Source organism: Oncorhynchus gorbuscha, linkage group LG10 (assembly GCF_021184085.1).
Source record: "Oncorhynchus gorbuscha isolate QuinsamMale2020 ecotype Even-year linkage group LG10, OgorEven_v1.0, whole genome shotgun sequence".
Lineage (NCBI taxonomy): Eukaryota > Metazoa > Chordata > Actinopteri > Salmoniformes > Salmonidae > Oncorhynchus > Oncorhynchus gorbuscha.
The window spans coordinates 71523973-71551012 of NC_060182.1; the positions used below are offsets into that span (position 1 = coordinate 71523973).

Genomic DNA, 27040 nt, shown 5'->3' on the forward strand with positions numbered 1-27040 from the left:
TCACTGCTGAAGGGGGGCCTGGTGCGTTTGCAGTGGTCGGTTGAGGCGAACAGGCTTTTGGTCACCTAAGGGCTCTGTTTATCTCGGCTCCCGTGCTGGCGCATCCGGATCCCCCTTTGGCGTTCACGGTGGAGGTGGACGCGTCTGAGGCTGGGATAGGAGCCGTGCTCTCTCAGCGCTCGGGTACGCCACCGAAGCTCCGCCCCTATGCCTTCTTTTCGAAGAAGCTCAGCCCGGCGGAGCGAAACTATGATGTGAGGGACCGGGAGCTGCCGGCTGTGGTGAAAGCGCTGAAGGCGTGGAGACATTGGCTTGAGTGGGCTCAACACCCTTTTCTCATTTGGACTGACCACCTCAACCTGGAGTACATCCAGGAAGCGAGGAGACTGAATCCTCGTCAGGCAAGGTGGCCATGTTTTATACCCGTTTTGTTTTCACCCTTTCTTTCAGACCAGGTTCCCAGAATGTTAAGGCAGAAGCATTGTCCCGGCTGTATGACACAGAGGAGCGGCCCATGGATCCTACCCCCACACTCCCGGACTCCTGCCTGGTGGCGCCGGTAGTTTGGGAGCTGGGCGTGGACATTGAGCGGGCGTTACGTGCAGAGCCTGCTCCACTCCACTCCCGCCGGGCGTCTGTACGTTCCGACTGCTGTCCGTGACCAGTTGATCTATTGGGCCCACACATCACCCTCCTCTGGTCGTCCAGGCATCGGACAGTACGCTGTCTGAGAGGGAGGTACTGGTCGCCCAACTTGGCTAAGGACGTGAGGGTTTATGTTTCCTCCTGCTCGGTGTGCACCCAGTGTAAAGCTCCTAGGCACCTGCCCAGAGGTAAGATACACCCCTTACTCGTTCCACAACGGCCTTGGTCGCATCGGTCGGTCGATTTCCTCACCGATCTTCCTCCCTCACAGGGTAACACCACGATCCTGGTCGTTGTGGACTGTTTTTACAAGTCCTGCCGTCTCCTCCCTCTGCCCGGTGTCCCTACGGACCTGCAGACTGCGGAGGCCTTGTTTACATACGTCTTCCGGCACTAGTGTCTGATCGGGGTCCCCAGTTCACTTCGAGGGTCTGGAGGGCGTTCATGGAACGTCTGGGGGTCTCGATCAGCCTTACCTCGGATTTCCACCCCGAGAGTAATGGGCAGGTGGAGAGAGTGAACCAGGATGTGGGTAGGTTTCTGCGGTCTTATTGTCAGGAACGGCCGGGGGAGTGGGAGGCGTTCGTGCCCTGGGCCGAGATGGCTTAGAACTTGCTCCGCCACTCCTCCACTATCCTCTCGCCCTTCCAGTGCATACTGGGATACCAGTATTGGCATCAGAGTCAGACCGAGGCTCCTGCGGTGGACGATTGGTTCAGGTGAGTGGAGGAGACCTGGGACGCCACCCATGTTCATCTCCAGCGGGCCATGCTGCACCAGAAGGCCAGCGCAGACCATCACCGCAGTGAGGCCCCGGTGTTCTGGCTCTCGACCCGAAATCTGTCCCTCCGCATGCCCTACTGGAAGCTGGGGCCACGGTTTGTGGAGACTGTCCAGAGGAGACTGAACGAGGTTAGTTACCGGTTACAGCTTCCTCCCGATTACCTTATTAACCCCTCATTCCCATGTGTCTCTCCTCATGCTTGCCCGCTCCAGGAGTTTGAGGTGCGGGAGGTCCTTTTGGACATCGAGGGGGCCCCGGCGTGCTTCATACTGGAATCGAGGCATCGGGCGAGGGCCTGGGAGGGGTACGGTCCGGAGGAGAGATGCTGGGTCCCGGTGGAGGATGTTTTGGACCCTTCTATGCTGCGGGAGTTCCACCGTCTTCATCCGGATCGCCCTGCACCTCGCCCTCTGGGTCGTCCCCGAGGCCGGTGTCGGCGCACTGCTGGAGCCGCGCGTCAAGGGGGGTACTGTCATGACTTCCGCTGAAGTCGGTCCTTCTCCTTGTTCGGGCGGCGTTCGGCAGTCGACGTCACCGTTCTTCTAGCCATGGCTGATCCACCTTTCATTTTCCATTTGTTTTGTCTTGTTTTCCCACACATCTGGTTCACAGTCCCTCACCAGACTAAATGTATATTACCCTCTGTTTCCCCCATGTCTGTGTGTGGAATTGTTCTTTGTGTATGGTGTTACGCTACAGGCTGGTTTGTTTCAAACCTAGGTTTGTTTGTTTTGTTTAATCCGGTTCATGTTGCCGTGGTTGTGCTTTGTGCTGCCTCGCCTGTGCCTTTGGGTCAGGGTGTATATTAAAGTTCTCCTGTTATCACCCATCTGTGCTCTCCTCTGCCTGACATCCCGGCAACCAATCACTCACCCCGTTACAGTGCCTCACAGCAGCAAGATTTGTGACCTGTTGCCTCAAGAAAAGGGAAACCAGTAATGAACAAACACCATTGTAAATGCAACTCATATTTATGTCTATTTATTTTACCTTTTGTACTTTAACTATTTGCAGATCACTACAAAACTATATAGCCAAAATATGAGTGTAATGTTTACTGTTAATTTATATTGCTTATTTCACTTTTATTTATGATCTGTTTAATTAGCTTTCACAATGTAAACATGTTTCCCACGCCAATAAAGCCCTCTGAATTGAATTGTGTCTTCTCTTCTTTATAGGGAGTCTCTCTCTCTCTCTATATGTATAGTCAGAAGTTTACATACACCTTAACCAATTACATTTAAACTCAGTTTTTCACAATTCCTGACATTTAATCCTAATAAAAATTCCCTGTCTTAGGTCAGTTAGGATCACCACTTTATTTTAAGAATGTGAAATGTCAGAATAATAGTAGAGAGAATTATTTCTTTCAGCTGTTATTTCTTTCATCACATTCCCAGTGGGTTAGAAGTTTACATACAATCAATTAGTATTTGGTAGCATTCCCTTTAAATAATTTAACTCGGGTCAAACGTTTTGGGTAACCTTCCACAAGCTTCCCACAATACGTTGGGTGAATTTTGGCCTATTTCTCCTGACAGAGCTGGGGTAACTGAGTCAGGTTTGTAGGCCTCCTTGCTCGCACACACCTTTTCAGGTCTGCCCACAAATCTTCTATGGGATTGAGGTCAGGGCTTTGTGATGGCCACTCCAATACCTTGACTTTGTTGTCCTTAAGTCATTTTGCCATAACTTTGGAAGTATGCTTGGGGTCATTGTCCATTTGGAAGACCCATTTGTGACCAAGCTTTAACTTCCTGACTGATGTCTTGAAATATCGCTTCAATTTATTCACATAATTTCCCCAAATTTACTTTAACAAGGCACACCTGTTAAGCATTGTTTTTGGGGCATGTACACAATTTTACTGTTAAGCACTTTGGATAAAATGCCTGATGAAGGGTATGTCTACGCCAGGGATCATCAACTACATTCAGCCGCAGGATGATTTTATTCTTGAGCGGATGGTGAGGGGGCCGAAACATAATTACAAAGAATTTGTAGACTGCAAATTGCCCGCAAGATGCCCAAAAGGATATATTTGACTAAAACATTTCTAACCCTCCTTACATTTGTATGTGATCACATACTGTATATCCCTCTATTTTCTAAGAAAACTTGGGGGGCCAAATAAATCTCCTGCAGGCCACCAGTTGGGGAGCCCTGCTCTAGGCTGACCAGCCCTTTTCATTTCATTCAGCATCCACTGATGTTGGTGGTACTTGGAGTAAACAGTAAACACTACACCATAATTCATGTGACCATAGTTTCTAGGTATAGGGCCTACTGTATAAAAACACTATTCCAAAGGCTCAGTTTGGAAGTCTAAGGTTTTGTCTTTATGCAGTCTTAACATCTAGCCAGTGGCTAGTGGTCCACAGTGGCTGGCGGTCCACTTTTAGTCAGCCGTCTCATTCCAATGGCTTGACTCAGGTTTCACGCCTCTCAGCTGTCCTGTCTCACCTCTCCCATTGAAATGCATTAGCAGTCACGTGCCAGCATACTACGCTGCATGCATCCTTCTCCCACTTTAGGAACTCATTTATTGGAAAAGGCACTAACTAATTTACCATTGAAGACCCGGGGTCTGTCCCTGGTGTATTACATTAGCATATTCTGGTGAGCTGTTGTCCTATGATGAGTCATATAAGTTATTTCACAATACATGAATGATTAGACTAATGTAGCTCACAGATCACTGCACCTGTACATAGCCCATCTGTAAACAGCCCATCTATCTACCTACCTCATCCCCATACTGTATTTATTTATCTTGCTCCTTTGCACCCCAGTATCTCTACTTGCACATTCATCTTCTGCACATCTACCATTCCAGTGTTTAATTTCTATATTGTTATTACTTCGTCACCATGGCCTATTTATTGCCTTAAGAGAGTTATCTTACCTCATTTGCACTCACTGTATATAGACTTTTTGTTTTCTTTTGTTCTGCTGTATTATTGACAATGTTTTGTTTAACTCTAACTCTGTGTTGTTGTATGTGTCGAATTGCTATGCTTTATATTGGCCAGGTCGCAGTTGCAAATGAGAACTTGTTCTCAACTAGCCTACCTGGTTAAATAAAGGTGAAATAAAAAAAAGTATTTAAAAAAAGTCATTTTCTAACACAGCCTACTTTTCATGTCGAGATGATTCTCATGTTTGCCACTAGAGTTGAGTATAACACAAGGCATGATAAACTGAGAATGGTAAACCTGATAATGCCCCCGGAAAAGACTTGATTACTTACACATTTTATTTATTTATTTGCGTTATTGCAAAAATGCTCTTGAGGTAGTCTTTCTGTTTGAATTGCCTAATTAACAAGAAAGTAAACTCTACTAGGGCCTGGACAATAACAGAATGGGACGATACCAGTATTGCCATATTTTCTTCCTATGGCAAAAATGAAAACACGAAGTAGTCTTCATGACTTGGTCCTTTTAAAAATCTGCTGTATGTAAAATATTTAGTGCTATAGCTCGTAAAATAAATAAATAACTCTGGGTGACCCAGTGACTCTGGGTGACATGATGTTTGTTTCCAACATTAGGGCTGTTTTCCTAAAGAAGTTACATCTACTTCTTGTTTTGTTTCCTTGCCATGATACTAACGAATATCGTGATACTGGTATCTTCCCGGCCCTAGACTCTACCATATTGCTACACTCTCCAACCCAAGGTCCCTAGGCTATGTCAGAGCCCCCTCTTTACAAAATAAACATCAGACTCAGATCTATATAGGCTGTTGTTGAGCTCACCCTACCTGAACTCTGACTGATTTGTTGCTCCATACTCTAATGGTAACATCATCTTCTCAACTCTGTCTCTCTCTGTCTCTCATACACAGTGCTGTCCCCAGAGCCTAATGTGCTTGTGAAGGCCCTGCGAAAGCTTCCCATCCTCCATGATGAGGAATATGCTCTGCAGTCCCATATGTACGAATACTACAGCACGAGTGGCCCACAGGAGAACACCCTGGTCCTGCCATAAGTCACCCATGCACTCCACCTCTCTCCTGGCTCCACCTCTCCCTTCACCTCACTCCTGTCCAGGGCTCCTCTGCAGCCTTCTATCCCTATTTCTGTTTATTCTTTTTACTTTGCCTTTTCTATTATTAATATATTGGCTAGTTAAATGTCGAGATGTTTTACTTTATTTTACAATCTTCGTACAGTGTACAATCATTCAAACTGTGAAAAGAGAAATGTTTGACCTTCATGCAACAGCTCATCATTGTAGATTTAGACTAATGTAGCCTTGTGCTATTTGACTGATAGACTTCAGATGGAGAGCTTTGAGTTCGATACAAATAATAAAAGACGAACAGACTAGGCTAATAGTAGTTCTATCTACTCTTATAGAAATATCTGAACCTCTACCTACCTCTACTACCGATACATAAATGTTTACGCCCTTACCATTTCTTTACACAGGAGTCTATTGTATTGTTGTGACTTTATTTTAATTAATCTGATGACTGATGATTATCTAATAAACTAAATATATGTAATTGTTACCTGATTAAATGAATCATGTAACAATTAACTCATTAGGATATGGGGCACCATGAGAGCGGTTGTTTAAAATAATTGCCATCTCCCGAATTAAACTCTAAAGGTCTTTACTTATCACACCCATAAAACAGTCAATGTATTAATCATAACCTTGTATCATATCATCATTCTGAACAGTCGTAACGTCCTGCATCTGCAAAAAAATCCAGCCTTACTTATGATTCAGTACTACACAAATTGGTTTAATGATTTATTTACTAGCTAACTAAATGATAACACAGGATAAACATACAGACTTATTACATTAGAAACAGGTCCCTAGCGGACTGACACAATAGAGATGGAGAGGGAGGGAGAAAGAGAAAGAAAGAGACACTTATCGTTGGTACATTTTTAGAAACTACTCTCACAGTAATCATATACTTTTCACACGAACTGTCACCCATTTTGAGTAAAAAATTGCTGTGTATCGCTGTCGGAACTAGATCTTCTTAGAAAGGGTGTTAGGCCTTTCCGTGGCACGCTTGTAAGGCTCTGATTGTCCAAAAGGGGTCATCACCCGTCTCTTCTACTGTTGTTCTCTGCAGTCATATGGTATCCGGTGATTTGTCGTGTAGTCCTGAACAAAACTACAGTTTATTCTACTTTCCATTCACTCCTGAAGCTGCCTCTTTGAAGATAAGCTATCCAGCCGTGTCGATGGTTCCCATTGGGTGATGAGAGTAGTGTAATACGATGTTTTGAGAAGAGTAGTAGAATGGTCCCACTTAAATGAACTTTTAAAAATATTTTACTTAGGACAGCTAATCAGCCGTACCAGTGATTTTCCGGGAGGTGACGTTATTGTCTCTACCTCGTGTTGAGATTTCAGAGTTCAAACCACTTTGGACGTGAGCTGCAGCTACACGCCTCTCTGGTCTGATATGTTAATTCTTAACACACCATTTTATGCAGTTCATTCAAAAGGGGCAGTTTGTGACGCTGACACTCTCTCTGACTTCACTCAAGGTGCGGTGACTACTCAGTTGTACAAAGTTATAGAAACAATTTCCTCTTATAGTTTCTAAGATCACATCCCTCTCTTAACAAAAAAACGCTTTCATAATTTTTCATATTTCATACACAACGTCAAGGATGGAGACTTTGTACATGTAGTGTATATACTTTTCTAGTTACAGTATTTCCTTTATAACCTTTTAGAATGTGTTAGAGTTTCGGTGGGAAATGGCTGTGAAACAAAGGCACATTCCTGTGTGAATTTGGAGAGGGAGATAGCTTAAAGTTCTTACCCCTGATTTACAACAGGGTGTCAACTGTTGCTTAATTTGAGCTGCTTAATTTGACAGTCAAATTCAAAGATAAGACATTGCCAGATTTCAAGGCTTTTTCAATCTTCAAGGCTTTTTCAAAGGTTCCTTGAAAAAACACACTGTCGTGTACAGTAATCATGTCAGGATAAAGGTTGAGATCCTCCCCCCAAATCAGTTCAGTATGGCTCCTCCATAGCAGTAGACCTACAGGCTATAATATCACACGTTTCTATTCCCTGCATGCCTGGGAACATGTCACTCTAAATCTCTCTGTGTTGTTTTGACAGAGTGCTGACACACCACGCTGATGAACTATCAAAAGGGTCCTGTAGTACTGGTAGCATACTGTATGCCTGTGCTACACTACGCTACGCTATGCTGTGTGTATGAGAGTGGTTTGATTCCTCTGTATTCGTCCCACCTGGTGTCAAAACGTGCCTGGCAGGAACAGTTTGCTGCTCAGTCGTGTCTGTGTTTGAATCTATCAGGGAGTGATCCTACGAGCACACACCTGCAGGGAGTTGTGAAGCAGCATGTCTGTAGTGGTTTTCACGGCTGCCTGACCTTATGCCCTTATTCCATCTCTTCAGATAATTTGTTTCGCTCCCTCTAGAGAGAGAGGTAATCCCATTGGTTCATGTCTAACTAAAAACAGTGCAGCACAGTCGAGTTATCACAATGTTTCTGTAATACCCCAAGCACCCCCAGGAGCTTTCTGCTGTCGGGGAGCGAATAGGCCTGCGAGGGGTTGCTGGTGTCACGCTTGCAGGGAGTGAGACTAATCTGTGTTAAGTGTGTTTCATCCTTGTAGTCTGGGTCTGTGTGTTCAGGAGCAGCGAGAGGGCCCTCTGCTGAATGGGGTCCTGGCAGGTCGAGTCCAAGGGGTGCCCACTATCGCCCCTCCAGATGGAGGCTGAGCCCAGACCAAGGAGCCTTGGGTCAAATCCCTCCCAGCAGCCTCCTCTTCTCTCTTGGCCTGCAGTGTTGGGGCCATTGGGGGCGCCCCTGTCTGCCTGCACGCTAATCCATACAGATACACATGCAGGGCTCAGCCCCTCAACCTCAAACCCACTCAGAGCAGCTCTGGACCACAGATAAAGGCTGGCAGGATGGGGCTGGGTTATAGGGGACTGATAAGAGGACTACACAAGCACAGTATTTTTCAAGCTAGTCTGAGCGAGGCTGTTTGTGTGTGCGCATGTGCACGTGTGTGGATGGGCTGCTGGCACTGTGCCTGGTTGGATCATGGTAGTGTCTGTTTGGAGAACTGCCATGTGTCACCTCCCTAGCCCTTTGTTCCTCACCCCCTGATCACTTCAACAGCCTCACAGGGGATTCATAGGACATCAACTTCCGTCCCTAAAAATAATTATATCAGTCTCATTAAGTTCAGTAGTTGATTCAATCATCCTCTTTCCTCCTTGCTTCTGTGAGGTTATTTTTCATTATTACCATCATTATGTTCCTTTGTGTGGCAGCACAGTTTGATTAACACAAACTAGCTGTCACTAAACATTGCTAATAAATGTCCCTAATGCCTGAAATACTTAGTTTGCACTTTGCAGTGAGCATGTGCAGTGGACTTGAAATAAAATTGGCAAAGCTGATATCATTATATCCTAACATTACTTGAATTTTGAAGTGTGTGCAGTAGGAAATTGGTTTATTGATGTATTGAAAAGCTGCGAGTGAATAGTGGTAGTGAAATTCTCTGTGGGAAGCGTTTACCTCAAACTCCTGTTTGTTCCTCTCCCTTCCCAATACTCTGCTCCTCATCAGCAGGTTAGGCCACGGGGCAGCAACCTACCCTCGGTATGCTAAAACCTGTTTCCCTGCTACACTGTCGGCTACACCAGGAGATAAATGAATAATTGGTGATTTTAATATTGTTTCCAGCGGCGCTATCGCTTTAAGATTATCAACAACATATGTTTGAGGATTGTGTGTGGAGCCAGGGCTAATTAGGGTGGTGTCTTTAGGCCCCTGGTTAGGTGCTGAGGGGTGAACTTGCTATTCCCCTGCTGTTCTATTGAACCCCCAACTAGGGGATGATGTGCACCCCCCATCCGTGTTTCTAGCTGTCTTATGGTAATGGGGGGGGGGGGCGTGTCCCGTCCCGTGTCTTAAAAAGGGAGATTAAATTGAAAATCTTTTCACAGCTGCTTAGCAGAGGCACACTATCTTATTAGGGTGCTAGGAAAACATGGTTAGAGGAGTCATTAATATGCATGGGAGGCCAGGAGCAACTGACCCTATAATTAGAACATGGGGTCTCGCTAAGACATGAACTCATCCCTTTTTTAAAGCGTCGCAGAGATCTAACTAGTCATCCCCCCTCCACACATCTAACAACCACCCCTCAGAACATCCTCAAATTAGTAACTCCCCATACAGTGTCATACTGAGCAGAAGAAACAACAAAACTTCCCAGGGCGTCTCCCCCTTCCCCTCTAAAATGAGCTAATCCATGCCCCCTCCACCACACGTCCATAATTCACACCTCACGCTTTGGAACTGGTTTGGGCACCCTGCTGCTGAAACAGAAGGCCAAATAGACTTTGTCTTCATAAAGTTGACTAGGCTTGTCTCAGTCTTTTCCTTTCTTTAACCTCGGCCTGTTCCTCTCTAATGTAAACAGAACCAAGTCTCACTGCCTTTGTAAAGTAAACAAAACATCCAAGACAAAGACCCCCTAAAGTGATTTCCATTTTTAAAAACGTGATCGCCTCATTTGCTTAACCTTGATTGTTTATGTGTATCCGTGTAAACAGTCTGCTCGGTTGTAAATGCACTGCGTTTTCTGTGATTTGTTTATTATTGGATGATTGTGACTCAAAGTAAACGTGTGTCTTTTCACAGGCTGTCAACTGAATAAGAGGATAGTGTACACTTTTTTAGAGTACAGCCCTTTGCAATATGACCATAGACGACTGGGCTACAATTGGGAAGGACATTGAGGTACTTGGTGGTGTTGTCATTTCTCACTCTAACACTAACCATAACCCTGACTTTAACCATGTGCATAAGCAGATGCATGATGTATCACATAATGTATTACAATAATACAACAGTCTCAAATCATTCCCTGAAGTAAAAGTCAGTTATCACAATTTTTTTATTAATTAACCATGCTGTTTTTGGTACTGTACTGTCGCTTTTGTAATAAATGCAGTAGTCATTTCAAAAAGCATGTGGCAAGATGTAGACTACACATTTTGACCTTGGAACTTCAAGTCTGATCCTGTTCTCTTTGTTGTCTCTTGGTTCCAGAAGCACTACGAGAAATATGACGGTTTTGTCATCCTCCATGGCACGGACACTATGGCCTACACAGCATCTGCTCTGTCCTTCATGTGTGAGTACCTGGGGAAGCCTTCCATCCTCACCGGCTCCCAGATACACCTGCCATCCTTATGGCTGAACTGCCTGATGAAGATAACAGAAGCGTGATATGTTGTTTATATGACCTCTTGCAGGTGCCGATCTATGAGACGAGGAACGATGGAAGAAACAACCTCTTGGAGACACTGCTGATCGCCGGTCAGTTTTCAATTCCTGAGGTGAAGAGTGGTGTTAGGAGCCTCCTTAAAGGAGGGAGGTGCAGGAATCAGGAGCAGGAGAACTAGGAAGCCCCAGTGGCACAATCATTTATTTAAGACGTCCCAACTCAGCAACAACATGGGGGAGAATATGCCCAAACGAGGTCGCCACCCACAGGGAAATAAACCTTACACACGGAGGAGAAACCTCTACTCCTAAACATATACCAAACGGTACAAACTGCCGTGTGAAAGAAAACCCCGTGGTGCAGACACGCACCCCTAACAAAGATACCACAGCAAACAATTCCTCACAAAGACTAGCAGGCAGCGGAGGTAAATAAACCCCCCGAAATCAACTAATAGGACACAGGTGTAAACAATACAAACGAAAAGGAAAAATGGATCGGTGGCAGCTAATAGGCCGGCGATGACGACCGCCGAGCACCGCCCGAACAGGGAGAGGAGCCACCTTCTAATAGGCCGGCGATGACGACCGCCGAGCACCGCCCGAACAGGGAGAGGAGCCACCTTCTAATAGGCCGGCGATGACGACCGCCGAGCACCGCCCGAACAGGGAGAGGAGCCACCTTTGATGGAAGCACCGCCCGAACAGGGTGGAGAGGAATAGGCCGGCTTGAGCAGAACAGGGAGAGGAGCCACCTTTGATGGAAGTCGTGACAAGTGGAGGGAAGCTTCTTGGCAGCTCAGTTGCCTACAAGTCACCGGTACCTGTTTTTGAATGTGAATTTGAATAATGTATTTTATTTGAACCTTTATTTAACTAGGAAAGTCAATTAAGAACAAAGTGCCTTAGACCGCTGCGCCACACAATCATCAAGTGTTGATGAATGAAATCTTCAATTCCCAGTTGCTATTATTTATATCAGACTAATTCCCCATTGCATATCTTTTGTACTAAATAAAATTCATCTTGCTGAAGTGTGTCTGTCTAGCTTTTTAAGCTGCTGTGGATTTGAGCTTTTGTGATATAACTTATTTCGAATTTCAACATAAATCAAATCCACTGAGATAGTAGAGGCTATGTTGTACCTGATTGATAAAGGTGTGAGGATGAGCTATGTTGTCAGACAATAGGCAACAAAAGCCTTAAACCTCTTGTCTAACAAGACTGTTCAGTAAATCATGAGAATGTGCGAGTGTCACAATACAGGACCTGATCTGAAACTGCCAGACGAGACTTCAGAGTTGTGTCAAAGGGTGTTTGTCTTTAAGAGTCACGGAATAACAAACGTATACACTCTCTGGGGCCTTTAACGGATGCTTATCGAGAGAATGTGCTGCTATCAATAAAGACGGCTTGATACATTTTAAATGAAGATATGAGGAAAATGTAGTTGTAATTGTGTTTTATCAATGGCTCTGTCATATGCTCTGTTAAAACCTTTCTAGGGCAGGCGTTTCGCTAGCGGAACCCCTCGACAACATTCTGCTGAAAAGGCAGCACGCGAAATTCAATAATATTTTTTTGAAATATGTAACTTTCACACATTAACAAGTCCAATACTGCAAATGAAAGATAAACATCTTGTTAATCTACCCATCGTGTCCGATTTCAAAAATGCTTTACAGCAAAAGCACAACATATGATTATGTTAGGTCATAGCCAAGTCCAAAAACACAGCCATTTTTCTATCTGATCTTCATCAGATGACACTCATAGGACATCATGTTACACAATACATGTATGTTTTGTTCGATAATGTGCATATTTATATCCAAAAATCTTAGTTTACATTGGCGCCTTACGTGCAGTAATGTTTTGATTCCAAAACATCTGGTGATTTTGCAGAGATACTCATAATAAACATTGATAAAAGATACAAGTGTTTTTCACAGAATTAGAGATAGACTTCTCCTTAATGCAACCGCTGTATCAGATTTTTTTTAAGCTACGGAAAAAACATAATCCGAGAACGGAGCTCAGAACCCAAAACAGCCAGAGGAATATCCGCCATTTTGGAGTCAACAGAAGTAAATAATAACACCATAAATATTCACTTACCTTTGATGATCTTCATCAGAAGGCACTCCCAGGAATCCCAGTTCGACAATAAATGACTGATTTGTTCCATAAAGTTCTGTAAAGTCCATCATTTATGTCCAAATAGCCAAATAGTTGTTAGCGTGTTCAGTCCAGTAATCCATCTTCATGAGGCACAGGCACTTTGTCCAGACAAAAACTCGAAAAGTTCTGTTACAGTCTTTTAGAAACATGTCAAACGATGTATGGAATCAATCGTTAGGATATTTTTAACATAAAACATCAATAATGTTCCAACTGGAGAATTGCACTGGAACGAGAGGTAACTCTGTCGGGAGCGCGCGTCATGAGACCGAGGCACTCTGCCAGACCACTGACGCAAAGAGGTCTCATGAGCCCCTCCTTTATAGTAGAATCCTCATTCAAGTTTCTAAAGTTGGTTGACATCTAGTGGAAGCCGTAGGAAGTGCAACTTTATCCATATCTTAATGTGTATTCGGTAGGCTAAGCTTTGAAAAACTACAAACCTCAGATGTCCCACTTCCTGGTTGGATTTTTCTCAGGTTTTCGCCTGCCATATGAGTTCTGTTATACTCACAGACATCATTCAAACAGTTTTAGAAACGCAAGAGTGTTTTCTATCCAATACTACTAATAATATGCATATATTAGCATCTGGGGCAGAGTAGGAGGCAGTTCACTCTGGGCACGCTATTCATCCAAATGTGAAAATACTGCCCCCTATCCCAAAATAGTTTTAAATCAATGGCATAAAATAGCCAAGCGTTAATTTACCTTAGCATTGTGGCTGTTGAAGGGCATATATATAGTGGCAAGTAAAGTATGTGAACCCTTTGGAATTACCTGGATTTCGGCATAAATTGGCCATAAAATTTGACCCTATCTTAGCAAAGGAGAACAGGGATGTAGACAAATATGTTCCGGAAATTTGTGAGAAATAAGCTTTTTGTGCGTATTGAAAATGTCTGGGATCTTTAATTTCAGCTCATTAAACATTGGACCAACACTTTACATGTTGCGTTTATATTCTTGTTCAGTATAGTAATATCCTGTTGTAGAAAGACTAAATCAAGATATCCCCATTTGGAGCCACCTTCATCTAAAAGTCTTCATTGCAGCTGTGTTGTGGTGAATCCTCTCATGAAGGCCTTACTGTGTTTTCTGACAAGCCACCATCATATGGGTGTTCCAAGTGGTCTGCATACAACCATGATCTGCTCTGGGGTTGCCAGCAGCACTAAGCCCAGTGACAAAATGAGACAGGGTTATGGGGCATGTCCAATTACCCACTAAAGACGAGGGTCTTGGCACCAACATTTAAACACTTAGATACACCTCCCTAACTACAGACTGAGGGGAGGATGACTTTACTGTCTCAATCTGGTCCCTCTGCCATGTTGCTTTTTTATCTATTTGAATCACTTGCTTCTTTTTTGATTATGTATCAGGCTCTCCTCTGCCTTCCACGGTCTTTGCCATCATGGGGGTTATTTAGGAATCTGTGTTGCACACATTTTTGGCTAGCTAGAGGCTTGATCCGAATCCAATGGAGGATTTGGGGCTATGCCCAGCTCTTGCTATATTTCCCTGCCTGCACAAGTTAGGTCTAAGGTCCAAGGGTTGCCAGGTGAAATGACGCTGTCTCTTAGCACCTCGATGTTAATGGTTCCCCATGCCTGGCCATTTGAGCCGTCTCCTCTCCAGATGCCAGGGCTGGTGTGGTAAAGAGCTTTCCTAGAGCCAGTGAATCACCCTGAGACTGAGAGACAGCCTGGGTGGCATGGGCACCAGATGGACTGGGGGGAGGCAGGGGGTCTGGTAAAGTCTAGGCCTATTGTTAAACCCTATCCTAGCTTGCGCTGTACACTTCTCTCCCTCTTTTCCTACCAGCCAGACTAAAATGGCCTATCTTCTCGCTCTCTCTCTCTCTACAGGTGAAGTCCTTCCTGCAGTCACCCATGGAGGGCGTCGTCCTGGAGACCAAGCTGACCTGCTGAAGGAGTTCCGGAATACCATAGAGAGGGGTATGATCATTGTTAACTGCACCCAGTGTTTGAGGGGTTCTGTCACCACGTCATACACCACTGGAATGGTAGACCAGAAGACAATGTATGTTTAATGGGAGAGTATGATGTGGATGGATGTGTGTCCTTAACGTTTCTTCCTGGTCTTCCCAGGTCCTGAGTGATGCAGGGCTGGTGGCAGGCTGTGACATGACTTCTGAGGCTGCACTCTGCAAGCTGTCCTACATGCTGGCCAGGAAGGAGCTAAACATAGAGGCCAGGAGGACATTAGGATTCATAGTCTAAATTCACAGTCCTTCAATCCCTACACAATGTTGGCCCTTTGTAGAGAGAATTCTGAAGCCCAACCCTAGTGACATGTCTGAGTCCTTTGTATGAAACAAATATCACATTAGAGTGTAAAGAGAAGTAGATATCAGAGTTGATTCACATGGCGATAAAGGGATCATAGAAGTGACAAGCTGATGACATCTTTGATCATGCTTGACTGTATCTGTGTGTTGTGCTGTCTGTGTTGCCCTGACTGTGTCTGTGTGTTGTGCTGTCTGTGTTGCCCTGACTGTGTCTATGTGTTGTGCTGTCTGTGTTACCCTGACTGTGTCTGTGTGTTGTGTTGTCTGTGTTGCCCTGACTGTGTCTGTGTGTTGTGCTGTCTGTGTTGCCCTGACTGTGTCGGTGTGTTGTGCTGTCTGTGTTGCCCTGTCTGTGTGTTGTGCTGTCTGTGTTGCCCTGACTGTGTCTGTGTTGTGCTGTCTGTGTGTTATGTGTCCAGATGCTGAGTCAGAACCTGCGGGGGGAGATGATCGGTGACCTGCAGGGGGCCAAGCTCACTCTGAGCGACAGTCGCTTCATTCAGGTCATCTCCAAGTCCCTGAGCATCAATAGTAAGAAGGTGAGGCCACGTCACACTGTCACCACCACTGAGACTGCAGGGTTACCTTCCACCTAACAGGTTTTTATCAGGCTCTGGCTTATCTGAGAGGACAGAGTTCCCATTGTAGTACAAAAAACAGCTTTCTCCAGTCGTTGCACTGCCCAGCGCTAGGGGAACAATGTCACAAGTAGTCTAAAGTAGAGTTGAAAAAAATGTGTTGAATCCAACTTTATAGTGTATTTTTTACATCACTCATAACACATGACATAAAACATTAATTTACTGATTGTCAGCCTTTGTATTGGCATGATGTTTCTCTACGGTTTCTCTATAGAAGCCATAAAGGATGCCCTGACCCCCACCTTAGCTTGTGCTGCTTCTAAGATTGGAGACGTGGGGGCCTTAGATGCCTTAAAGGAGATGGTGAGGAACAGTTATTTAAATGCAACCTATCACAATTTTATTTTACTAGGCAAGTCAGTTAAGAACAAATCATTATTTTCAATGACGGCCTAGGAACAGTGGGTTAACTGCCTGTTCAGTGGCAGACCAGATTTGTACCTTGTCAGCTCGGGGATTCAAACTTGCAACCTTTCAGTTACCAGTCCAACGCTCTAACCACTAGGCTACCCTGCCACCCCAAAGTCTGTTAGTAAAAATAATAACTGCAACAAGCTCAACAATATTTTATGAGGAGGGGAGAGTTCAGTCCATATGTTGTTAGTGTTCTTGGACACGCATGTTCCCAGACTGATAACACAGACAATGCACTGTCAAATGTGTGTGATTTTATTACTCCCTTAGTCCCACGGTTCATCTGGTTGAACCTGTCAGTGCAGTGCGTACCAAAGATTCCTGCTGAGTTTCATGAGATAGCCGACTGGAACCTCAGTAGTCATAATGTGTTAGATGTAAACATTCATTTTGATACGGTCTCCTTGGCAGTTCACTTTAGACATGAGGATGATTGCCTAGTGTATCCAGTCAATTTCATTTGAAATAACCCACTTATTTTGGTCTTTGGAGCTTGTTTTATTGGGGTTATATTTCAGTATGAATAGAAGAATGGGTTGGCCTGTCTTTTAAAAATGTCTATCAATTCAAGATGAAACTGGCTGTGTCAGAAATCTGTCTTCCCTACTACTTACTAGAACGCCACGCTGTGTACTAATCGTACTGCATACTATTTAGCAATACTGTTTAGTGAAAACGAATACAGTAAGCAACAAATATCAACACACTATGCTCATTAATACATTCACCCAATTATATGATTATCAGCTTTCTTGCTGTCAAACACACGTGGGTCTGGAAAGACGATTATCTTCCTCAATTCTACTGGATGAAATGCCGAAATTAGTATGTCCTGGCATTTAAGCATTCTCAAATGTGAAATTTCACATACTATCAAACGTTCTATTTTTGCATACCCAAAAGGCCTACTATTTAGAACCCAATTACAGGTATTCAGACACAGCCACTGTCACCATTCAGAAAGGTATGCTCCAGGTACATGTGTAGCACACCGTGCACTACATGGGTTTGATACCTCAATACACTGTTTTATATACACCGTGGTGCCATCACAACGTAATCTACGGTATGTGATGCGTTTCTTGTCATCAGGGCAGTAACCTGAGTCTGGGGGACTATGATGGACGGACCCCTCTGCACATCGCTGCCAGTGAGGGCCACCTCAAAGTGGTGCAGTATCTACAGGACCAGGGAGCCACCGTCCATGCCAAAGATCGCACACCCCTGCGCAACGCTATGCATTTCAGGTAGGAATAAGCTAACATGTGGGCCAAGACAATAGCTTTACATTTCTTTGTGTGTGTGTGTGGAGAGGGGGGGGGTATTGGGGGGTTGGGTGAATGGAGTATGATACGTCCTTAACAGCTTTGCCTCTACAGTTGATGTTCACCCATCCCTTATGATTCAAGCCCCCAGTAGCCAATTCTAACTGACTTATTCTATCTGCCCAGGGAGTGGTGTGTGCATCACACAGTAATGATATCATTCACACAGAATTAAGTGGGACATTTGAAATCCCCCGTTGGCCATTAACAACCCCTTATATTTCCATGGCAGTCTTTAGAGCGAATGGTGTACAAACAGCAGGCAGTTAGACGGCAGCTCATTACAGTGTCTGAGGCAGGGAGTCTGGGCCTGCTAAATGACTATCATGTCCAGGAGGGAATGACTGCTACTGGGGCTCTCAGATGGGGGTTGAAACCAGAGGAAGAGTCCTAATGGAGTTTAAAGGCCACCACAATAATTAGCTGCCAATTGGGCTAATTGTAATCTTCTAATACCTCCAGTATTCATTTTTACCCCACATTGTTATTATTTTCATGTTTTTTTAATCATCCATTGACATTGCTGTGTGCTCATATCATTTCTTTGGGAAATGTAAGACATTCAAGGCTGCAGTGTTTAGTATCACGCTGTGGGTGCCTCAAGGAGAAATGTGTGTGTGTGTGTGTGTGTGTGTGTGTGTGTGTGTGTGTGTGTGTGTGTGTGTGTGTGTGTGTGTGTGTGTGTGTGTGTGGGTGTGTGTGTGTGTGTGCCTGTGTGTGTGTGTGAACTAGCATTGAGAGAGGTGGATGTAAACCGTTGGCAGGGCAGGCACAGACAAGCCCATGTTGTCTTGGTACTGAAGGGCTGAGGGTTGCTGAGTGGGACCTGGTAGCATAATTAACCTCCGACGCTTGGTTGGGGAAATAGCCAAATCCCATTCTGTCTGTCTTACACTGTCAAAATCTCTGTTTTGTTACAGCTCTTTGTGATAATGCAATATGTTCCATTTTGTAAGAGTTACTTGAAATAAATATCCATTTTATTTCAGACAGATTTATTTTTCGTTTTTAGGCTTTATGCCATTTCCTCCTAAGTTTAAACCACATTTCAAAAGCCAACTATTGTTCCTTCCCGATGACCATATAAGGATTGAAACACAGTACAGCGAAGGGTAGTATCTTGAACCAGTCTTACCTGCCTGTCCACAGCTTCATGGATGACAGAAATGGTCCCTTGTCTATAGGAAAAGGACTGAAATACATTAGCCTTGGCTTGCCACTGTCTCTATGGCCAAAACCTATCTCAAAGTAGATTTAAACGTGCATGACCAACACATACCGTAGTGTGTGCATTTAACCTTTTAAACATTTTATGGATGTTCTAAGTTTAAATTCTATGAAAGTCCCGGTTCTGGCCATGGAGCTGTGCCTTTTGTCTCCACCATTGTGTAGTGCATCCTTGGAGCTGCTGAGACGTTCTGCTCAGGCTCCATGTGTGGGTGGTTAACTGTGGGGGCATCTGGAACTTGTCCCTACTCGTTTAGCACCCAGTCACAGTGCCACAACTTGTCACTGTCAACAGAGACTATGAGAACTTGCTAGAAAAATGACTAATGCACATTGCAGTCATAATAAAGCATAGCTCAAACAATGATGGATCACTAGTGTTCCACCTAATTGTTTCAGTTTCAACTGATCTCTGACTCGCACTGTGAGCTTGATTCTGCTTTGCACGTGTCATCTTTTCCTTGATTGTAGTACACTGTATATAGCATCTGTACTTGAAAAGTGTTTCTCATATCTCTATGTCTGTCTGTCCATCCAGACACAAAGAGGTGGTGAAGTTGCTGAGAGGCAGGAGTCTGTTTCTCCAGCACACACACACACACACACACACACACACACACACACACACACACACACACACACACACACACACACACACACACACACACACACACACACACACACACACACACACACACACACACACACACACACACACACACACACACACACACACACACACACACACACACACACACACACACACACACACACACACACACACACACAGCCTAGGAACAGTGGGTTAACTGCCTGTTCAGGGGCAGAACGACAGATTTGTACCTTGTCAGCTCGGGGATTCGAACTTGCAACCTTTCGGTTACTAGTCCAACGCTCTAACCACTAGGCTACCCTGCATTGCCCGAAGGCCCATCCCACATAGTTTGTGCAGGTACGACCTATTGTCCAAGTTGTCTTGCATAAAAACTTGAAATGCCCCCTGACAGAATAGCTCTGGACCACTGCAGCATCCAAATGTCACCACCACAGAACCCTGAACTAATCAATTAGTGTGATTATACAATAAACCCTGATGTTATTACTGTAGATATCTGGTTGTTTTAGTCCCTTTATCATGAAACCACTTGAATTCACTGGTGGTGTTTGATGTGTTAGTCTGGCATCCAATGCTGACATCGAGGGCCTGGAAATGTGGCACCTGGCCGGGGGAGACCTGAACATACGAGGCTACGACGGGAAGATGCCCATGGATGTGGTGAGTGTTCGGGACTGGGAGCCTCTCTCCCATTTACAAACATGGGTAGTAAAAGGATGGGTACGGTTAAGATCCCACATAAAATACAACAGTTTTTCATTTGCATATACCCTGCTCATTCCTCTCCCCCAAATTCCAAAAAGTGAGAAACTTATATGCCAAGCTTAGGACATATATTGTGTTCCCTGCAAATATTTTTTGTCACAGTCTATGGCTTCAGCATTTTTTCGGGCCTTTCTCTGACACTGCCTGATATAGAGGTCTTGGATGGCAGGGAGCTTGGCCCCAGTGATGTACTGGGCTGTCCGCACCACCACCTGATATAGAGGTCCTGGATGGCAGGGAGCTTGGCCCCAGTGATGTACTGGGCTGTCCGCACCACCCTCTGTAGCGCTTTGCGGTGAAGGGTGTTCCATTTGCCAATCCAAGCGGTGATGCAGCCAGTCAAGATGCTCTCGGTGGTGCAGCTGTATGACTTTTTGAGGATCCAAGGACCCATGCCAAATCTTTTCAGCCTCCCGAGGGAGAAGAGGCACTGCCGTGCCCTCTTCACGACTATGCGGGTGTGTGTGGACCATGTTAAGTCCGTAGTGATGTGGAAGCCAAGGAACTTGAAGCTCTCAACCCTCTCAACAACAGCCCAGTCGATGTGGATGGTGACGTGCTCTCCCCTCTTTCTCTTATATTCCACGACCAACTCATTGGTCTTACTGATGTTGAAGGAGAGATTGTTGTCCTGGCACCACACAACCAAGTCTCTGACCTCCTCCCTGTAGGCTGTCTCATCGCCGTCGGTGATCAAGCCTACCACTCTCATGTTGTCAGCAAACTTGATGATGATGTTGGAGTCATGCATAGCCACGTACTAATCACACACCCCTGAGGGGCCCCCGTGTTGAGGGTCAGTGTGGCGGAGGTGTATTTGCCTACCTTTACCACCTGGGGCAGGCCAGTCAGGAAGTCCAGGATCCAGTTACAGAGGGAGGGGTTCAGTAAATCAAATCAATCAAATGTATTTATGAAGCCCTTTTTACATCAGCAGATGTCACAAAGTGCTGTACAGAAACCCAGCCTAAAACCCCAAACAGCAAGCAATGCAGGTGTAGAAGCACTGTGGCTGGGAAAAACTCCCTAGAAAGGAAGGAACCTAGGAAGGAACCTAGAGAAGAACTAGGCTATGAGGGGTGGCCAGTCCTCTTCTGGCTGTGCCGGGTGGAGATTATAACAGGACATGGCCAAGATGTTCAAACGTTCATAGATGACCAGCAGAGTCAAATAATAATAATCACAGTGGTTGTAGAGCGTGCAACAGGTCAGCACCTCAGGAGTAAATGTCAGTTGGCTTTCATAACCGACCATTCAGGGTTCGAGACGCAGGTACGGTAGAGTGAGAGAGTCGAAAACAGCAGGTCTGGGACAAGCATGTCTGGTGAACAGGTCAGGGTTCCATAGCCGCAGGCAGAACAGCTGAAACTGGTGCAACAGTACGACCAGATGGACTGGGGACAGCAAGGAGTCATCAGGCCAGGTAGTCCTGAGGCAAAGTTCCAGGGCTCAGGTACTCTGGGAGAGGAGGGAGAGGGAGAGAGAGAATTAGAGGGAGTATACTTAAATTCACACAGGACACTGGCTAAGACAGGAGAATTACACCAGATAAAAGACTGACACTACCCCCCCCGACACAAACTATTGCTGCATAGATACTGGAGGCTTAGACAGGAGCGATCGGGAGACACTGTGGCCCCGTCCGATGATGCCTCCGGACAGGGCCGACCAGGCAGTATACACCCCCCCCCCCTACTTTGCCAAAGCACAGCCCCCACACCACTAGAGGGATATCCGCAAACCACCAACTTACTATCCCGAGACAAGGCTGAGTATAGCCCATGAAGATCTCCCCCACGACACAAACCCGAGGGGGCGCCAACCCGGACAGGAAGATCACATCAGTGACTTAACCCACTCAAGTGACGCACCCCTCCTAGGGACGGCATGGAAGAGCACCAGTAAGCCAATCACTCAGCCCCTGTAATAGGGTCAGAGGCAGAGAGTCCCAGTGGAGAGAGGGGAACCGGCCAGGCAGAGACAGCAAGGTCCCTAGCTTTGTGATGAACTTGAAGGGGACTATGGTGTTGAACGCTGAGCTGTAGTCTATGAATAGCATTCTCACATAGTTATATCCCCTCTTGTCCAGGTGGGAGAGTGTAGTGTGAAGTGTAATTGAGATTGTGTCATCTGTTAGGGCGGTATGTGAATTGGAGTGGGTTTAGGGTTATAGGTTCAGAAATTCTGCTCTTTCTATCTGTTCAGATCCCAGTCCTACTTACTTACAGGTTAATGAAAATGTTATTTTTTATTATTTCTCTAGTAGGTTTTCTCAAGGAGAAAGCCCACACTTCAATGTTTAAGATGATAAAATAAAAACACTATAATAGTAATGTCAGCAAGTCTGCAGAACACTACAGTAAATACTATAGTCTGCAAAAACACTACAGCAAATACTACAGTATACTACAGTCCGCAAAAATACTACAGTAATTACTATAGTATATACTACAGTATTTTACTACATTATTTATGCTATATTGAACTGTAAATACTAGTGTTTTTGCTGACTTTAGCCTGCAAAAACACTACAGTGAATACTATAATGTTTATACTATAGTAGTTTTTCAGGAGGTTAAGCCAGAACAGTTATGTAACATGGATAGTAAAGGATGTGTACGATAAAGGTAAACCAGATGAGTTATGTAACATGGATAGTAAAGGATGTGTAGGGTAAAGGTAAACCAGACGAGTTATGTAACATGGATAGTAAAGGATGTGTACGGTAAAGGTAAACCAGACGAGTTATGTAACATGGATAGTAAAGGATGTGTACGGTAAAGGTAAACCAGACTAGTTATGTAACATGGATAGTAAAGGATGTGTAGGGTAAAGGTAAACCAGACTAGTTATGTAACATGGATAGTAAAGGATGTGTAGGGTAAAGGTAAACCAGACTAGTTATGTAACATGGATAGTAAAGGATGTGTACGGTAAAGGTAAACCAGACTAGTTATGTAACATGGATAGTAAAGGATGTGTACGGTAAAGGTAAACCAGACTAGTTATGTAACATGGATAGTAAAGGATGTTTGGGGTTTTAGGCTGGGTAAAGGTAAACCAGACGAGTTATGTAACATGGATAGTAAAGGATGTGTAGGGTAAAGGTAAACCAGACTAGTTATGTAACATGGATAGTAAAGGATGTGTAGGGTAAAGGTAAACCAGACTAGTTATGTAACATGGATAGTAAAGGATGTGTAGGGTAAAGGTAAACCAGACTAGTTATGTAACATGGATAGTAAAGGATGTGTAGGGTAAAGGTAAACCAGACTAGTTATGTAACATGGATAGTAAAGGATGTGTAGGGTAAAGGTAAACCAGACTAGTTATGTAACATGGATAGTAAAGGATGTGTAGGGTAAAGGTAAACCAGACTAGTTATGTAACATGGATAGTAAAGGATGTGTAAGGTAAAGGTAAACCAGACTAATTATGTAACATGGACAGTAAAGGATGTGTACGGTAAAGGTAAACCAGACTAGTTATGTAACATGGATAGTAAAGGATGTGTAGGGTAAAGGTAAACCAGACTAGTTATGTAACATGGATAGTAAAGGATGTGTACGGTAAAGGTAAACCAGACTAGTTATGTAACATGGATAGTAAAGGATGTGTACGGTAAAGGTAAACCAGACTAGTTATGTAACATGGATAGTAAAGGATGTGTAGGGTAAAGGTAAACCAGACTAGTTATGTAACATGGATAGTAAAGGATGTGTACGGTAAAGTTAAACCAGACTAGTTATGTAACATGGATAGTAAAGGATGTGTATGGTAAAGGTAAACCAGACTAGTTATGTAACATGGATAGTAAAGGATGTGTACGGTAAAGGTCAACCAGACTAGTTATGTTACATGGATAGTAAAGGATGTGTAGGGTAAAGGTAAACCAGACTAGTTATGTAACATGGACAGTGCATTCAGAAAGCATTCAGACCTCTTGATGTTTCCCACATTTTGTTACGTTACAGCCTTATTCTAAAATGGATTAAAAATATATATGTTTTACACACAATACCTTAAAATGACATGACCCTAAAGCAAAAACAGTTTTTAAAAATGGAAATATGACATTTACATAAGTATTCAGACCCTTTACTAAGTACGTTGTTGAAGCACCTTTGGCAGCGATTACAGCGTCAAGTCTTGTTGGGTATGAAGCTTCAAGCTTGGCACACCTGTATTTCGGGAGTTTCCCATTATTCTCTGCAGATCCTCTCAGGCTCTGTCAGGTTGAAATCTGACACCATCCCTACAGTGAAGCATGGTGGTGGCAGCATGTTTTTCAGGGACTGGGAGACTATTCAGGAACAAGGCAAAGCTGAACGGAGCAAAGTACAGAGAGATCCTTGATGAAAACCTGCTCCAGAGAACGTTCAGGACCTCCGACTGGGGTGAAGGTTCACCTTCCAACAGGACAACGACCCTAAGCACACAGCCAAGACAATGCAGGAGTGGTATCGGGACAAGTCTCTGAATGTCCTTGAGTGGCCCAGCCAAAGACCGGACTTGAACACCATGAAACATCTCCGGAGAGACCTGAAAATAGCTGTGCAGTGACGCTCCCCATCCAACCTGACAGAGCTTAAGAGGATTTGCAGAGAATAATGGGAGAAACTCCCCAAATACAGGTGTGCCAAGCTTGTAGCGTCATACCCAAGAAGACTCAAGGCTGTAATTGCTGCCAAAGATACTTCAACAAAGTACTGAGTAAAGGGTCTGAATACTTATGTAAATGTGATATTTCATTTTTTTTGTATATATTAGAAAGCATTTCAAACGGTTCTTGCTTTGTTGTTATGGGGTATTGTGTATAGATTGATGAGGAGTAAGGCTGTAACCTAACAAAATGTGGAAAACGTCAAGGGGTCTGAGCACTTTCCGATGGCTCCGTATATTAGATTCAATATGGGCTATATTTAAAGTAAAACCATGTAGGCTACAGAATAGGGACGTAGTTTCATTAAACTTCACCATGTGTTCCAATGATGTGTTTTTTTTGCTTACTTACAGCCTTTGTTTGATGAAAATGATGAGGTAAATGTTGTGATTTTGTGTTCTCCCCATGTTGATTATGAGCTAATGCTGAGGTAACACTGGAATAGCCACAGCTAGTGCTTTGGGTTCTCCTCTGCTTGGTGGTCATGCCTCACTCTGTGCTGTGACTCACCTGTGTCTGTCATTTCAATGTATGGTGATGTGTTGCATCGCTGTGTGATCTACATGAGTATCACTCATTGTAGCCTGGCTTGAACAGGTGTTTTTACAAAATGGCTGCCTGGGTGAGTTCGATTAGACTGTGACACAACACCTTGCTGTGTGGTAGTCTGCCTGGCTTTTGTGAATGTCTGTGATGTCTGGTGTGATGACAGCCTGGTGCCTGCAAACATTTCCTGCATGCAGTATGTGGATTAGTAGCATTCCTTTGACGTTATCGCAGCTGGCCTTTGTATTGAACAGCACTGCTCCAGATTCAACTTTGAACTCTTTCTCCTTCTGTGTTTCAGAATGAAGAGTACACCGAGTTCTCAGCCTGTCCAAAAGGACCCGGAAGACAAAGATCCTCAACACTTTTGCCTTTCTCTTTCATCTCTCCGTCCATCCCCATCACTCTCTCTCTCTGACTTTCCATTTCACTCTTACAATGGACAATTTTATATAGAGATTCATTCAAGCCATTTATAGTTTATATATTTGCATCCATCCCAAGTACAGTTAGAGAACTGTATGCTGTAAACTACTGGTAGAACAACAACATGTCAAGTAATATTGATACACTGTGCCTAGAACGGGCAGTACTATATCTATGTGTATGTTTTGTATGTACCTCCGTATACTATCTTGTATGTGGAAGCAATTCACTCTGTTTGTATTATTAGAGTATAATCAGTGTTCATTGGAAGCACAGAGTACAATGCTGTACCTTATACTAAGCACTTCATAAAGCACATCCAAAGTGCCATTTATTCTAAGCTGAAATCATTGTGAAATTTGCCTAGATGTTTATTTTCCCAAATATGTATCATTCACGCAGTCCATATTTTAGCTCTACCTCCTTCTGAAAGTACAGATAACTGAGGTGTTTCCTGTTTGTAAAACAGTGCAATTCGTTCCTCTATCCTGCTAACACACAGCTCTCCTAGCATATAAACCCAGCTCCCTCTGTAGTCGATAAAAATGTCATTCAGCAGATGCTTTTATCTAAAGCAACTTGCAGAGACATACAGTTACTCAAAATTCCATCAATGTGAAATTCCAACCCACATCGTCTTCCATAGTTTTGTACTTCCTCTTCTGTTTCTGTTGCCTCCTGCTACCTTGTTTCTTCTCTCTGACATCCCAGGCTGAGAGGAAGGTTATAGCTGGATATCAAACCAGCTGTTGTCCCCCCAAAACACAATAAAAGTCTGGAAAATTGTGTGTGTGTAGGTGAAAACAAGTAAAAATGTAACAAAAAATGTACTGTGTGCCTTCACTCTGTCGTCCTCCTCCCTGGGCCTGTTGTTTCAAAATAGCACCAAGAACCTGTCTGTCTCCCTGGGCCCAATGTTACTGTTGATGAGCAGCTAATGCCATTTAGGGGCCGCTGCCCCTTCAGGCAGTACATACCGTCTAAACTTGCAAAATATGGAATCAGATCTGGGCTGCCTGTGATGCTGCTTCATCATATGCGTGGAACTTGCAAGTGTATATGGGGAAGCCAGATGGAGGAGCCCCTGTGAAGAACCAAGGGATGCGGGTTGTCCTGGACGTGACATGGCCTACATGGCCACAACATCACATGCAATAACTTTTTTACTTCGCACAAGCTGGGACAGAAGCTCCTCAAGAGCAAGCTGACGATGGTAG

At 44.3% G+C, this 27040-nt stretch overlaps 1 non-coding gene and 1 pseudogene across 1 annotated transcript; both read left to right on the plus strand.

Moving 5' to 3' along the window:
- The first annotated feature begins 249 nt into the window (after positions 1-249).
- On the plus strand, positions 250-26693 carry LOC124046935 (annotated as a pseudogene).
- On the plus strand, positions 22425-22477 carry LOC124047033. The gene has a single exon (XR_006841083.1). It is a non-coding gene; the product is annotated as a U7 small nuclear RNA (small nuclear RNA).
- Positions 26694-27040: the final 347 nt, after the last annotated feature.